This window comes from Pleurodeles waltl, chromosome 3_1 (genome assembly GCF_031143425.1).
Source record: "Pleurodeles waltl isolate 20211129_DDA chromosome 3_1, aPleWal1.hap1.20221129, whole genome shotgun sequence".
Taxonomy (NCBI): domain Eukaryota; kingdom Metazoa; phylum Chordata; class Amphibia; order Caudata; family Salamandridae; genus Pleurodeles; species Pleurodeles waltl.
In genome coordinates, this window is record NC_090440.1 from 1,533,942,081 (window position 1) to 1,533,957,879 (window position 15,799).

Here is a 15,799-nt window from a genome sequence, read left to right on the forward strand (position 1 = left end):
CTAAGGGTTTGTGATCTGTATACACATGGAAGGGTCTTCCCCATACGAAGTTCTTCAATTTGCTAATAGCCCAAGCAACCCCAAGAGCTTCTTTTTCAATCGTGGAGTAATTCTCTTCAGAACCTCTTAAGGTCCTTGAACAATACACAACTGGCTTCCATTCATGCTTATCTCCTTTCTGTAGAAGAACAGCTCCCAACCCCCTGGCGCTCGCGTCCGTCATAATAACACACATCTCATTAGGATTGAAAGATTTCAAACACCCCACCTTGGATAATTCATTCTTAACATCATTAAATTCACTTTCACATCCTTCACTCCATATATAACCTTCTCCCTTTTTTTGTAATTTACGCATATTTTCTGTTTTGGCAGCAAGATTGGGAAGAAACTTTCCATGAAATTCAACCATACCAAAGAAAGCTTGTAGCTCTTCTTTGTTCTCTGGCGATCGTAGTTTCAATATATTTTCTACTAATTCTCGTTTAGGATACAACCCAGAAGAGGTAATTCTATGTCCTAAATACTCTATCTCCTCTTTCCCAAAATGACATTTATTCAGTTTCAACGTAAGCCCATGATCCCCCAATATTCTAAGGACTTTTTTAACCCTCGTTTCATGTTCCTCTTTAGTCCGTCCAAAAACCAGAATATGATCCTGAAAATATTTTACTCCTTCTACAAAACCAAACAAATCATGCATCAAACGTTGAAACACCGACGCAGCTGATACCAGCCCAAAGGGCATCCTTACAAACCTGAAAGTCCCAAAGGGTGTAATGAAAGTCGTGAGGTCCCTAGAATCCACATGGAGCATCACTTGATTATAGGCCGAAGCCAAATCTAGTGTACTGAAATATTTAGCTCCGTGCAACAAAGTTACCATCTCAGTGATATTGGGAAGAGGAAATAGATCACTAACTACAGCTTTGTTGAGATTTCTCAAATCAACACAGAGTCGTATTTCACCAGAGGGTTTGCGTGCTACAACTATAGGGGAGACCCATTCCGAGGCTTCAACCGGTTCTATGATCCCACTCTGACACAACTTGTGCAGTTCCTTCTCCACATCATCTCTTACGGATATCAGTATGGGCCGCACTTTACACACTACTGGCACTGCATTCTCTTTGAGTTTGATACAATGTACATATTTAGTAAGACATCCCAATGTATCTTTGAACACATCCTTAAATTCACTCACAAAATCCGGTAAACCACCTTCACAAATATCAGTGGATATTTCACAGATGTCAGTACCACTCTTCATAAAATCTTTCCTCAGTAACACAGGTGTAGAATTATTGGGATCTAAGATGACTTTGAGTTCTTTCTGATGTGGCCAGCTTAAAACGCTATCCCCTTTTACTGGAACATAGATCTTCCCCACAGTCAAATTAGATTTAAACACAATTTCGGATTCAAAGTACCCCCTCAACTCTATAGCTTGACCACCATAGCCCCCTGGGATTACATCTGGGTCTTTCAACTTCACAGAATGACTTAAATATTTATCAAACATCTCATTAGACATAAGAGTTAACCATGCTCCTGAATCAAAGAGAACTTCACACTTAATTCCCCCAATGGTTACAATGTCTTTAGGATATTTCTTCTTTGCCCCTTGTTCATCCACCATCAAGATACAGTCTTGCACCACTTTGACAGAGGTGGAAGGTAAATCTTTTTGTGATCTACAGCATTTCGCAAAGTGTCCGCGTTTGCCACACAATTTTCAAACAGCTACCACAGCAGGACACTTTTTATATGATGCTAAATGTCCCAGGTTTCCACATCGAAAACATTTAGGTGGTCATTCTGACCTCGGCGGTAAAAGGCGCCTACCGCCGGTCAGAAATCCTCCATAATCCCGCCGCGGTCGCGGAAACCCGCCACGGTCATTCTGACCCGCAGAAGGCAAACCTCCGAAAATCCGACCGCCACAACAGACCGCCAGACCAGCGGTCGGCGGAAAGGTGGAGGTGACCAAACCTCCACCGCCACGCCAACAGAAATACGCCCATGCCATTACGACCCACGAATCCACGCGGCGGTCATTCAAACGCGGTATTCCATTGGCGGGACACACCGGCGCGGTCAGAATACACACAAACGAACAAAACTCAGCCACATTGGACGATTTGAATCCCACACACCTGATACACATACACACACCACTCCCACACACACAATACAATATAAAACACCCACCCACATCACCCACAAACCCCTACGCTTAAAAATTCGTAAAGAAGACAAGAGCGAGACACCAGCATCCAAAACATAACAGCCACAGCCACTCAACACCATCACCCACACACTATCCACACACAAAACAACACACACCACCACACTCAACTCACTTAAATACACATACTCCACCCCACACATCATACACACCATTGCCCGGAGGACGGAGCTATGGCAGAGGATTGTCGACAGGGTGAACGCAGTGGGACAGCACCCCAGAAATCGGGAAGACATCAGGAAGCGATGGAACGACCTACGGGGGAAGGTGCGTTCCATGGTATCCAGGCACAACATCGCCGTGCAGAAGACTGGCGGAGGACCCCCACCTCAACCCCCACAATTCACATCATGGGAGGAGGAAGTCTTGAACATCCTGCATCCTGACGGCCTCGCAGGAGTCGGCGGAGGAATGGATACTGGTAAGTTGAAGCTTCAATACTGCTTCCCCCCCACCTGCATGCCAAATCAGACCCCAACCCTCACCCCCATCCTCGAACCCCACCCTCACCCCCACCCCCATCCTCACCCCCACCCTCACCCCCACCACCATCCTCACCCCCACCACCATCCTCACCCCCACCCCCAGCACACCTATTCCCCGCCAATGTCTCACCATCACAACCCACACATCCCAAAACATAGGCCTGCATGCGTCCACTAAGCATGGACACCCATCACCAAAGCATGCCCAATGCATATACACATCCCCCCCACAAGCCACCCTCACCAAAGCCCCCACACACGAATGCCAGCACTTGGGGACACGAGAACCCACAGATACACCCATATGCCACACATTTAAACTATAACCATACCTCTATACCCCTGCAGGACCCGACCGTCAACACACCGCGGCGGAGGGGCCAGAATTCTCCACATCCCCCACCCAAGAGGCCGTCAGCGATGACAGCAGCTCTGTCGACCTGGACACCGATGACCAGCCCGGACCATCGGGGACCTCTGGACAGTCGGTTCCCCTCACACAGGCCCAGGCTACTACAGACCCAAACCCCTCTGGGAACACCAGCACAGCTCCCACCCAGCGGGCCCATGCCTCTGTCTCCAGGGCGCGTCAATCTGCGGTGTGTCTACCACTACAGGGCACCCAGGATAACCCACCACCCCAACAACAACAGGGACCTGGGGGCAGTGGTAGTGGGCACACCGGCCAGGGGGCAGAGGCCCAGGGAAACAGGGCAACTCGGCGGGCAGCTGTGCGACAGGGGGGGGAGGAGAGGCCCAGGGAACCCACTCTCCACGAGGTCCTCACCACCATCATGGGAGCATTCAACCGCTCCCAGGAGACGATGGCGACGGTACTGGCCCGGTTCCAGGAGATCCAGGTGCTGCAGGAGGAACACTATCGGGGGTACAGGGAGGACATCAGAGCCATCAACACCACCCTGGTTACCATGGTAGGGCTGCTGCAGGACCTCGTAAACAGCAGGGCGGACACTGAACAACACCCAAGGGCCCCTGCCACTAGCCTGGACCAAGAACAGCCATCCACCTCCGCCGGCGCTAGTGGACAGGAGGCCCCCGCACAGCAGCAGCCCACCAGACCCCCACCTCCTGCAGGAGAAGAACCACCCCGCAAGAGGGCCCTGAGATCTCGCAAGAAGACAGAGTAGGATGTCAAGACCCCCGCCAGCAAAGGATACCACCTGATGTCATCCCACTGTCCCACATTGTCACCCTGTCCATCCTTGAACTGCCCATGCTCCATCTCTCCACAGGCCTCTGGACAATGCACCTGTGTGACTGTTACTCTGGACTCTGCCATGGACATTCCTTCACCATAGCCCCCACCCACTTGAAACCACCCATCCCATTTTGAGCACTTCAATAAACACCTATTTTGCACCAAAATATCAGGAGTCTGGCTGTGATTTCAATAGATTGTAATTGACATGACAGTGCAAATATGTCCTTGTACATGGTGAAGTCAACAAACAGCTGCCACAAAGCTGTAGTCCATGGGGAAACGAAGCACAGGACTCGTAGTGGGGACCCCAGATCTGAAATAGGGAGGGAAAAGCCAAAACTCAGTCATCATACACTGGGGCAAATAGACAGGCAGCAGAGATGCTGCAGAGTAGTTAACATTTACTAAATTATCTTTGAAATGTTACCTGTGTCCTATTGGAAGTACTGTTCAATGATTCTGTCCCTGTTGTCTGTTTCAGCCCCGTCGTCTTCCTCCTCGTCACTCTCCTCAGGTTCCACCGCTGCCACAACACCACCGTCTCGACCATCCTCCTGCAGGAAAGGCACCTGGCGGCGCAAAGCCAGGTTGTGAAGCATGCAGCAGGCCACGATGATGTGACACACCTTCTTAGGTGAGTACATTAGGGATCCACCGGTCATATGCAGGCACCTAAACCTGGCCTTTAGGAGGCCAAAGGTGCGTTCGATCACCCTCCTAGTACGCCCATGGGCCTCATTGTACCGTTCCTCTGCCCTGGTCCGGGGATTCCTTACTGGGGTCAGTAGCCACGACAGGTTGGGGTACCCAGAGTCCCCCACTAGCCATACACGGTGTCTCTGTAGCTGTTCCATCACGTAAGGGATGCTGCTATTCCTGAGGATGTAGGCGTCATGCACTGACCCTGGGAATTTGGCATTTACATGCGAGATGTACTGGTCAGCCAAACACACCACCTGGATGTTCATTGAATGGTAATTTTTTCTGTTCCTGTACACCTGCTCCCTGTCTCTTGGGGGAACCAAAGCCACATGGGTCCCATCAATGGCACCAATTACGTTGGGAATATGTCCAAGGGCGTAGAAATCACCCTTCACTGTAGCCAATTCGCCCACCTCAGGGAAAATGATGTAGTTCCTCACGGATTTCATCAGGGCAGACAACACTCTGGATAACACCTTCGAAAACATGGGCTGAGACATTCCGGAAGCAATTCCCACGGTTGTCTGAAATGACCCACTTGCCAAGAAATGTAGTACTGACATGACCTGCACCAGAGGGGGAATCCCTGTGGGTTGGCGGATGGGGGACATCAGGTCGGGCTCCAGCTGGGCACACAGTTCATGGATAGTGGCACGGTTAAGACGGTAGGTCAGGATAATGTGGCGTTCTTCCATTGTCGACAGGTCCACCAGCGGTCGGTACACGGGAGGATTCATCCGTCTCCTCGCCCAACCCAGCGGACGGTGCCTAGGAAGGACAACATGGAGCACACAGTCAAGCAACCCACAGGTACGTACTCACAGCTAGCACAGTATACGATTCTCTATGCAGTGAATGGCGTGTCTGAGTGGCTATGCAAGGCCTAGGCCTGTGTGACGCAGTTGAAATTGAGCCATGTGGGCCCTGGAAATGGCGGCTGCCTGACCTGTGAAGTGTGACAATGGGATGTGAGGTCAATGCGCTGGCGTGGCACACCGCGGTGGGCGGCGGGCGAAGACCGCGGCGCGAAGCCGCATTGGTTAACATTGAAGCCTATGGGTTTCAGGAGCCAATGGCGAAGTGCGCCGGCGGTGGCGGGACGCACCGCCGCGGTACGCACCGCCGCGGACGTGACCGCCATTTTCTATCTACTTATCCACTTGCGACTTGAACTTTCACAGGAGAGGACCTATACTGCAAGTGTTGCTGTGACCTCGGTCTGGAAGGGACAATGGCTGCTGCGACTGGGGAAAGGGCCCCTGCCTTCACTGGAGAGGAGTTGGAGAAACTTGTGGATGGGGTCCTCCCCCAGTATGCGCTACTCTACGGTCCTCCAGACCAACAAGTGAGTTTAATTCAATATGGATTTGGGGCCACTGGCTGGCTTGGGGGCCTGGCGGGGATGGGGGGCATGTTGGGCATGGCGGGGGGCATGGCGGGGGGCCTGGCGGGGATGAGGGGCATGTTGGGCATGGCGGGGGGCATGGCGGGGGGCCTGGCGGGGATGGGGGGCATGTTGGGCATGGCGGGGGGCCTGGCGGGGATGGGGGGCATGTTGGGCATGGCGGGGGGCATGGCGGGGGGCATGGCGGGGGGCCTGGCGGGGATGGGGGGCATGTTGGGCATGGCGGGGGGCATGGCGGGGGGCCTGGCGGGGATGGGGGGCATGTTGGGCATGGCGGGGGGCATGGCGGGGGGCCTGGCGGGGATGGGGGGCATGTTGGGCATGGCGGGGGGCATGGCGGGGGGCCTGGCGGGGATGGGGGGCATGTTGGGCATGGCGGGGGGCCTGGCGGGGATGGGGGGCATGTTGGGCATGGCGGGGGGCCTGGCGGGGATGGGGGGCGTTGGGCCACTGGAAAGGAAAATGCTGAGAAACTTGAACGTGGTATTTCTCCCTCCCTTTACGTGTCACATAGGTCCGCGCCCATGAGAAGATCGGGATTTGGCATGCCATCGCCAAGGAAGTCCGGGCCCTGGGGGTCCACCATCGACGGGGCACCCACTGCCGCAAGAGGTGGGAGGACATCCGCCGCGGGACCAAGAAGACCGCCGAGTCTCTGCTGGGGATGGCCTCCCAACGTAGGCGGGGTGCCTGCCGTCAACTGAGCCCCCTGATGTTCCGGATCCTGGCGGTGGCCTACCCTGAATTGGATGGGCGCGTGAGGGCAGCACAGCAGACACAAGGGGGTGAGTACAAGCATTATCTACTCTGTTGTCGCGCAGTGGAGGTGTCTGGGTGGGGGAGGAGGGCTGGGGGTCCCCCTAGGCCAGGGCGATATCTGTAGGCTGGGCACCCCCGTAAGCCCCTGTGTCCCCAGCCACCACCCTCAGTAGTTTGTCAGTACAGCCATCCCTGGGCCGTGTCATCCATGGGTGCAGTTGTCAACTCTAGGCGTGTAGGCCATGTTCCACGGAATGCGTAGCGTACCCCAAGTGCGCAACTTAGTGCAGGGGGCATCTGTGTCTGTCATGTCCGCTAACTGTACCGGAGATCCATGTACTCAATATGCCTTTATTTCTCTCTCCCCCCCCCTTTTTGTTTGTCTTTCTGTGCTTGTGTGCATCAGCATCATCAGGCGGAGGAGAAGTGGCATCGGGGCAGGAGGGAGCTGCATCTCACATGGCCCAGGAGGGCCATGCCACAGAGTCAGACTGGACCAGTGAGACGGAGGGCGAGGGGAGCTCCACGACGGGGACGACTGGACCCTGCAGCGACATGGACACGTCCTCGGAAGGGGGCTCCCTTGCGGGGGTGGCACCATCCGTGCCCCCCGCCATTTCAGGTACAGCCGCCACCCAGCGCACCATCTCCGCCCTCCCAGCAGCCCCTCCGCGTTCGCCCCGTGCCCGCTCTGCCAGGAAGCCGGGCATCTCCTTCGCCCCAGGCACCTCAGGCCCTGCCCCTGTTACCCCCGCTGCCCTCAGTGAGGAGGTCATTGACCTCCTCTGAACGCTCATTGTTGGGCAGACTACCCTTTTGAATGCCATCCAGGGGGTGGAGAGGGAGGTTCATCGCAGCAATGCGTACCTGGAGGGCATTCATTCGGGTCAGGCTGCCCATCAGCGATCGTTCCAGGCTCTGGCCTCAGCACTGACGGCAGCCATTGTCCCTGTCTCCTGCCTGCCTCTACTAACTCCCTCCTCCCAGTCTCCTGTTCCTCTGCCTGTCCCACCCACACCATCAGACCAGCCTGCACACACCTCAACACCCAAGAGAAGCTCATCCAAACATAAGCACCACAGATCACGCAGACATTCACACACGCAACATTCCGATGCAGACATGCCAACAGTCACTACCACCTCTGTGACCCCCACCTCCTCGTCTCCCTCCTCCCTCCCTGTGACGTCTACACTCACACCTCCATTCACCTCACCATCAGCCAGTGTTTCCATCACCAGCACACCCTCCACTCCAGTCCGCACACGTGCAGTCACCACCCCCACTGCCATTTACACGTCCCCTGTGTCCTCTCCCACTGTGTCTGTCACCCCCTCTTCCACACCACACAAACGCAGCCACCCACCCACCCAACAGCCATCCACCTCACGACAGCCTATCCCTCCTGCACCTGCACCCAAAGACAGCAAACGTGACTCACCTACAACCACATCCTCTCCCTCCACTCCCATTCCCACTGTACCTACCACTCTCCATTGTCCCAAGAAGCTCTTCCTCGCCACTACTAACTTCTTTCCTGACCCTGAGCCCCCCCCTCCTTCTCGTCGGGGTAAGAAGAGCACCTCAGCCACCACCAGCCCTGCAGCCCCCTTGACAAGGGTGCAGGGGTATTGGAGCCCGCCAGCCCGCATGTCTGGATCTTCGCCCAGCAGCAAGGGGACAGCCAGCCCACCCCCTGGGAAGAGGAGCAGAAGGCGGAAGGGGCGCCGCAGGAGCCCGCCTTCTACATCCCCCCCGGACACCACCCAGAGACAGTCACCAGCCACAGCTCCAAAGGGAGGAAAGGGCCACAGGCCGACGACTAAGGAGGGCAAGGGCAGCAAGTTGGAGAGGTCAGGCAGCAGGCCTGCTGCCCAGGAGGAGCCCACAACCCCCATAGCCGCTGCCCCGGGAGGAACCGGCACAGCTGCCCCGGGAGAGCCCACCACCCCTATAGCCGCTGCCCAGGGAGGACCCAGCCCAGCTGGCCAGGAGGGCCCCACCACCCACAGCCCAGGTGGGCAGTGAAGGAGCACCATCCCCGCTGCCCAGGAGGGCACCACCAGGCAATTAGCAGTTGGCCATAGACCGTCCGCCGTCTCAAGAACCGCTGAACTGGGCCCTTCAAGGCAAGGACCGCTGAACTGGGCCCCGCCGTCTCAAGAACCGCTGAACTGGGCCCCGCCGTCTCAAGAACCGCTGAACTGGGCCCCGCCGTCTCAAGAACCGCTGAACTGGGCCCTTCAAGGCAAGAAGCGCTGAACTGGGCCCCGCCGTCTCAAGAACCGCTGAACTGGGCCCCGCCGTCTCAAGAACCGCTGAACTGGGCCCCGCCGTCTCAAGAACCGCTGAACTGGGCCCTTCAAGGCAAGAAGCGCTGAACTGGGCCCCGCCGTCTCAAGAACCGCTGAACTGGGCCCCGCCGTCTCAAGAACCGCTGAACTGGGCCCCGCCGTCTCAAGAACCGCTGAACTGGGCCCTTCAAGGCAAGAAGCGCTGAACTGGGCCCCGCCGTCTCAAGAACCGCTGAACTGGGCCCCGCCGTCTCAAGAACCGCTGAACTGGGCCCCGCCGTCTCAAGAACCGCTGAACTGGGCCCTTCAAGGCAAGAAGCGCTGAACTGGGCCCCGCCGTCTCAAGAACCGCTGAACTGGGCCCCGCCGTCTCAAGAACCGCTGAACTGGGCCCTTCAGGGCAAGAACCGCTGGCCCTTTGGCAGACGTGGCAGGGCAGGGCTGCAGGATGTCCTCTGGCCAACTTGCCTCCTCCAGTGGCAGTGGGGTCTGTTATGGACTGTATGGACTATGGCTTTGCTCTCCCCAGGATGGCCCAGTGGGCAGGCCACCCACTGTATGGACTGTATGGACTGTGGCTTTGCTCTCCCCAGGATGGCCCAGTGGGCAGGCCACCCACTGTATGGACTGTATGGACTGTGGCTTTGCTCTCCCCAGGATGGCCCAGTGGGCAGGCCACCCACTGTATGGACTGTATGGACTGTGGCTTTGCTCTCCCCAGGATGGCCCAGTGGGCAGGCCACCCACTGTATGGACTGTTTGGACTGTGGCTTTGCTCTCCCCAGGATGGGCCAGTGGTCATGGAGTCCCCTCGTGGATCTGGCGTCGTGTACTCAAGTGGCTGAGGTGCCCCCCCTTCCCTTCCCCCTGAGGTGCCTGTCCTATTTTCTTTCTGATGCCCCTGCAGTGTTCTCTCCGTGGAGTTCTTGTCGTGGGACTGGGCCTTGCCCCTTTGCACAGGACCCCTGTGATCCACGGACAGTGGTTGGACTACATTTAGTAGCTGTATATATTTTGTACATAGTTTATTTATTAATTGGGATTACTGGTGTACATATTTCAATATATCTGCCCGTTTATGATCTCTTCTTTTGGTCTTTGCATTATTTCGGAGGGGGGTGGTTTGTGGGTTGTGACAGTGATCTGTGGGAATGCATTGATGTGTGTGTTGTAGTGGGTGTGGGTGGGTGGGTGTGTGCCGGTAATCTTTTCCCTCCCCTGTGTCGTAGGTGCCGTACTCACCGATGTCTTCCGCGCCGCCGGGCGTGCTCCTGGTATATGAGCAGGAATAGGAGTGCGGGTGTTGACCTGCAACTCTGGCTCCATACTGCCGGAATCTCGCGTGGAGTGCGTAGAGGTGAGCGTTTTCCCGTTCGTAGTCTGTTTCCGCCGTGTTCTTATCGGCGGTGCTCCCGCCCCGGAAAAGGTGGCAGATTGGTGGGTCGTAATAGGGTGGGCGGTACTTTGTCTGCCGCCGGGCTGTTGGCGGGAACCGCCGCGCTGTTTGTTTGTACCGCTGTGGCGGTCGGAGTGTTAAGTTGGCGGGCTGTGTTGGCGGTTCCCGCCAGGGTCAGAATTGCATATTTTAGACCGCCGGCCTGTTGGCGGCTTGGCCGCCGCTTTATCACCGACCGCCAGGGTCAGAATGAGGGCCTTAGTATCTTTAAACTTAGATTTCTGAATTTGTGTTAACTTTGGTTCTTCTTTCCCTCCATCAGTCTCCAAAGCGCTGTTCTCATGTAGATCGTTCTTCGGAAATATTTTATTTACTGAAGGATATTTATTTTTCTCTAATTCACCTACACAGGCCAAAGTGTGCTCTACGCTCTTAGCTATTGTTACCACCTCATGTACAGAAGGATCATCCTTACTCCAAAGTTCTTGCCTAATTTTGTCACTGGAGCACTTCAACATAAATTGATCCCTTATGCGTTCTTCAAGAGTTAATCCGAATTTGCATGTTGCAGCCAATTTCCTTAAGGCTGTTATATATTCCTCTATAGATTCATTCTGTCCTTGTTCCCTCATTCCAAAATGGTAGCGTTCCAAAATTGTACTAATTTTTGGAAGATAATGAAGATCCAATTTTTTTAAGCAAAGTTCAAATTCAGTTAAGTCTGCTCCATCGTCATCAGGCTCAGGTAGAGTCTCAAAAATGTCCAGGCCTTCACACCCTAAACAGTGCATGAGGAGTGAGACTTTTCTTTCATTAGATAAAGAAGAACCACATACTCTTGTATAATGAAGAAATTATTTCTTCCATTTCGACCATATAATAGGTGCGTCTCCTGGTACAGTAAAAAAAAAGGAGGAGGTGGTATGTTCTGCATATTCGACTGACTGAGTAAAAGCTTACTGCAAATAGAAAACTGTACAATGTTTATTATGAATTGAACTGTGCTCTGACTGACTGTGTAAATCCTTACTGCAAATAGAAAACTGTAAAATGTTTATTATGAATTGAACTGTGCTCTCCTCCTCATGTAACAAGACATACAAATATTTTGCTTCAAACAACACCAGACATTTTGTACATCTTGACCATTTTTAGGAAAATCCAAAACAATCGGGTTATTTTCTATAGTGAGTTCGCCTTGTTCCGTGCCAACGTAAGAATTTTCCTGTAGAGAGAAGAGCCCCAAAAAAATGCCGGAATCACACACGGACGACCGTACTGGGAACTCCGTGTAGAAGAAACAAGGTCAGTTGTAAATCAAAAGCGCAAGTTGTTTGTATAGGGAGTGCGAAGGAAAATGCGGCGAGCGCTCAAGATTAAATGTGCAGAGCCAGAGTAAATAAACACGCTCGAGCGCTCGCGTGTGAATGCGCTAAACTTGAGGTTGGAGCACGAAGAGCGCTTGCGGCGATGACCAATCCAACTGTGGATTTGAAAACATACAAACGTTGAGTGCTCTCCCGCACTGTATTCAAAATAAATATCTTAGACTGCGCTCCTTCAGATCACACACGATCCACAATAGAAGTGTGTTATACAGTCCTGGAAAAATGATCGACCAAAACTAAGATGTAACTATTCCCACCTTTACCACAAATAGGTCCCACAATATCCATAGCCACAACATCCCACAGTCTGTTAAATTACACACTTAGTAAAAATATTATTATGATATATTATTATCCTTTTTTTTTTTTTTTTTAAACAGAGACAGGGCTTACAGTAGTCAATCCAATTGAGAATAATGGAGATGGCTTGTATAGATGAAGAATCTTCTTACTTTTTTCACGTACCTTGTATTTTTGATTGTTGGATCAAAAGAAAACAGACAGTCAAAGACCAACCGACATTGGAGCTCCAAAGTTGCTGATTGTTGCGTTGAGATATCCTCATAAATGTATCCCATCCTCGTCGCCAATGTGAAAATAATATCCATAGATGAATGTGTCATTGAGATTTTATTAAGTCCAAGGTAGATATCTCATCCACAACAATAGATCCAACAGCTCTAATCACAGCTTCTTCCTTCCATCTCCCCTCCAATCTGTCTCTCTCTAGAATCCCAAGACCCAAACATTCCTTATACTAAATAACATTCCATAGCTAGAAGTGGAGAGATATACACTGTACATGAAGATACCACAGAGAGGAACTGGAGGAGAGAACAAAATAAAGTCATAGGAATAGAAGCTAGACACAAACTAGAGTGAAGTGTGGACAAGACAAAACAACCTTAAGACGTTGCCAGGCACTGATCCTCTGGGATGACTGCCAAGTGTATTGTCTCTGCCTGCCTTAAAAAGAAGTCGCACCCGAAAGTGTAAAGCTGATACCTAGCATACTGTCAGTAAACTTATAGACACACCCCACGCACCATTTACTGGAGTTGTAAACTGCTACAAACTAAGCTTATTTTTAAAGTGTAAATGTGTGTTAAGCTGTTGTTCCTATGTGCAATGTACCCCTGATGGGATCAAGATTACTGGTTCATGTGCCTGTCACGTCCTTGTGATGAAGAACCTTCTAACGTGCAATAGGGCTGTAGAAAACTATTAAGTAACTAAATAAAAAATCAACCAGTTTGTTTATGACAGTCTGTACCGTCTTGATTTGACAAATTTCCGAGGCTCCACTAGATGGTCAGGCCTTTCATGAGTCACTGCAGAGCTGGTCAATGAAACAAAGGTTCCAGGTACCAGGAGTGCTACATATCTGCTAGGCAGCTTAGTGTTTTTCATGGTTGGGATAGGATGTGGATCCTCCTTGTCCTTCTCTCTTTTCCCTCAATAACGTCTTAACTAGCCCTTTTAACTTCTTCCCCTGCTTTCTCTTAATGGTTTCTCTATTTCATTGTGTACGTTTCTATTATGCTTATCCCTTGCATGTGCCCCGTGCTCTTCTTTCAGATTTGCATACTCTAGTCTCATTCACAAGAAGGTTTACCTTTAGATCTTTAGATGCACTCAGAAACTCCGCATCCATCTTTGTACTGAAAAGAACTTGTACGATTACTTATTTTCTTAATCAACCTGATTGAGTCACACATAAAGGCTTGGTTAAGGATAAGGTCCTCGAAGCCTGCCAGAACAGTTTGCTTGTTGGCAGAGACTTCTTCACCTGGCCACATTCCAAAAAATGGGAAATCCCTAAGAGATTGCTTTTGATCAAAGCCACTGTTAATGTACTAACAGTTCAACCTAACGTAATAGCAACATAATAGCAGAGCTCCCATTCTGCAAGAAACAAAACGTTATTTAGGCCCAATTTGATAGAACGTCTTGATCAGCTATTGGCCATGCTCTGCAACATCCTCAGCTAGATCACAAATCTATATGGATAATCTCACTGTTTAGAGGAATTTGTACTGGTGAGATGATGAAGCCACAGCAATGCCCTTTTGGCACCACTTTTAGGTCCAGTGAGTGAGAACCAGTTACCCACCTTGTTGCATGAGAAGAGTCTGGAGTATTCAGTTTGAGTCTTTATGGATTACTTTTCCAAATAACAAATGAACTCACCTACGCATGTACTTGGGGACATTGTCCAGAGGATACCTTTCATTCTCACTTGAATCTGAATGCTGAAGGAGGCCATGATCAAACTCTGGTTTTCTAAAAACATTAATGTTGCCCCTCTGCACTAGGGGCTCGATGTATGACCATTGCAGATTGTGACTCGCAATTTGCATTTCTTTGTGAGTCAGAAATTGCGAGTCGCAATCTGTAATGTACAACAGTGTCTGATACACTATTAGAGATTCCCAAATGGGTCGCAAAGGACCTGCCTAATTAGTATTCATCTGGCAGGTTGCAAATTGCGACCCATTTTGGAATGGCTGTACTCACAGTGATAGTGGTTTGCCGGAGTCAGCAGACCACCATGTCTGTGACTGTTTTTTCAAAAACAAGTTGTTTTTATGCAGCCCGTTTCCTTAATGGAAAACAGGCTGCATTAAAAAAATAATAAAGAAACGTTTTCTTTAAATTTTTTCAGAAAAAGTTAGATATTTTTCTCCATTCATGAGAGCCAAAGTAGTACAAACCACATTGATTATTGATATTATTACCTGTGGAAAACACCAATTGCCGAAGGAACGGTATCATTGCCCTTATCAGTAGAGGAGTTAAGAATAAAACAGTAAATGTCAAATTGGACCAAATAATACACATCTTGATCAGAGGGTCTAAATAATCGTGGAAAACAAATATCGACAATTACACCTTTTGCATCATATGGAGTGATGGATGGATGAATAATCTTACACCAAGATTTTTAATATACCGTTCCTTGGTTGGATTTCCCTTCAGGAGCTGAACCCCTTGGACTCTGATAGGTATAGTCCTTTCTATCCTTGCTCCTTTGAAATATCTTAAGACTAAGAGAGTTTTCCCCTGATTCAAGAAGATTCTTTTTAGAAATGGGGTCTCTGGTTGGCAGTCAGTTTGCACTCTGTCCAAACAGGGACAGTCACTCTAGTCACGGTAAAGGAGATACACAGCTCAGATAAGCTCTGCTCACCCCCTTGGTAGCTTGGCACAAGCAGTCAAGCTTATTTCATATGTAATGTGTAAAGTATTTGTACTAACACACACAGTAACACAGTGAATTCACAACAGAAGTACTCCACATCAAAAATGGGCAGCATTTATCTAAATCAAACAAGACCAAAACAACAAAAATCCAACATACACAAGCAAAGAGATTAATTTTTAAAGTACAAATAGTCTTAATCCATAGAAATTAATGGATTTGGATCAATGGTTGTTTTATAACAAAATACCTGGAATGAGTAAAAAATAAAGCAGCACTGGCAAGCGTGCATCGGAAAAGCAAGCGATGCATCGATTCCTTACTCACAAGTGAGGCCGTGTGTCAACTCGTTCTCTGCTGGGCAAACAATACATTGATTCGTTCATCGCATGGAAGAGATGCGTAGATTTGGGGACAAGCAGCCTTAGGTCTGCGCGTTGATGCTGCAGGTTTTGATGCCCAAGGACTATGTATGGAAAATCCAGACACACAGCAGCGATGAATCCGCTCTGAGCTAGCGATGCATTGATTTTACCAGAAATGCATTGATTTGTCAGCTGTGGTGCAGGCTCTGCCTCTATTTTTTCTGCCGCTCGGCTGCTGTGCGTGGATTTTCACCTTGGGTTCACCAGCTTCTCCTTTCAAGGGCCCAGGGACTGGATGTGGCACCACTTGGCAGGGGAGGGTTCTCAGCAAGA